The sequence below is a fragment of the Rana temporaria genome, chromosome 5 (genome assembly GCF_905171775.1).
Source record: "Rana temporaria chromosome 5, aRanTem1.1, whole genome shotgun sequence".
Taxonomy (NCBI): Eukaryota; Metazoa; Chordata; class Amphibia; order Anura; family Ranidae; genus Rana; species Rana temporaria.
The window spans coordinates 239,466,241-239,467,606 of record NC_053493.1 but is presented as its reverse complement, the minus strand read 5'-3'; the positions used below and the strand labels follow the sequence as shown (position 1 = coordinate 239,467,606).

The 1,366-nt window shown below is 39.9% G+C and overlaps 1 pseudogene; it reads left to right on the top strand.

Annotated features, from left to right (window-relative positions):
• The first annotated feature begins 757 nt into the window (after positions 1-757).
• LOC120942091 lies at positions 758-854 on the top strand (annotated as a pseudogene).
• The last annotated feature ends 512 nt before the right edge of the window (positions 855-1,366 follow it).

Here is a 1,366-nt window from a genome sequence, read left to right as displayed (position 1 = left end):
AGAGAGACTAGTCATAAACAAAAAGTGTGTCAATCACAAGGAAGTTTTTTTTTTCTGTAATATACTGTACATTTGTTACATGATGCAAAATTATGTAATTTCCCCATGACTAAGCGTGGTTGATTGTACAATAAGTTGGGATAAACAAATAGGTATTATAAGGGATTACCTATATCCAGAAGTATTGTTATGTTGGTGACTAATGCAAGTGTTTGGTGTGTCTGCATCTGTTTTGAACGTGATATCATTTAGGGAAGCTAACCCAGAATTAACAACTTAATGCTGTGGATGACCACTGTGCAGTATATTAAAGTGTAAATAGGACAATGTGACAACACCTTGCTTAGTGCTTGATTACGTTTATCCGGATGAGTGAGTACAGCACTTAACAGCATAAATACTAACTCATCAGCGTTTCCAATGCTATACAAGTGTCTTTGCTGTTCTAATGTACAAAAACGAAACAAATTATATAACAAAGGACATCAATTTCATGCCTGGTGGCTTTTTTTGGGGGGGCGGCAAACAACTACCCCCGGTCGGCCGGTGGCAGAACCTCCCACAGCTCGGTCGGGTCACTCCCACATCTCCTCAACTCGGGGGGTCTCGCGATCAGTCATCCATCCCCGCACTTACCACATCTAGGTACCAGGTGGGCACTGGGCAGTGCTCTTATGAGAGGCGGACTGCGGGCAGGCATCTCCTCCTACAGCAAACCAGCCTCATAAAACCTTTTGCCACTGCAGAAACATTAAGTCTTTGCTTCGGCAGCACTAAAATAAAATAACACAGAGAAACTAGCATGGCCCCTGCACAAGGATGGCATGCACATTCCTGAAGCATTCCATATTTTTCACTTACTTGCTGAACCTTCATACTCATATTTATCCCCTCTCCTTTTTTCCCATATTTCTTCCCCTTTCTAATATAGGAAAAGAGAAGCACACAGTTTTTTCTATTTAACACGTTTACCTCACTTTGGCTTTCTTTGAAATGGTTACTTTTGGTAAATATAAGCTACCCTGCTAACTTTGTTGATGGATATCCATAGCAATTATGTTATATTATGTGTGCCAAAGACGTGGTTTCAATAAAAGTCAATTTGAAAGAATCTCACCTCAGTATCAGAAAATGGCAACAGTCTTGATGATTATGTTGGAGGAAAAAGACCAGGTCACATCCAGTATTCTAAGCAAAACATTTGTTAGCAAATTTGAACCTTGGAATGTATGTGCCCTGTATCAATATGAAAGACTGGCACAAGCCTTAATTTAATAATTATAAGGTCAATATTTTTGGTATCGGTGAAATGAGATGGTCTGGGAGTGGCAAGATCAGAGGTTTCAGAAGCACAATTTTATACAGG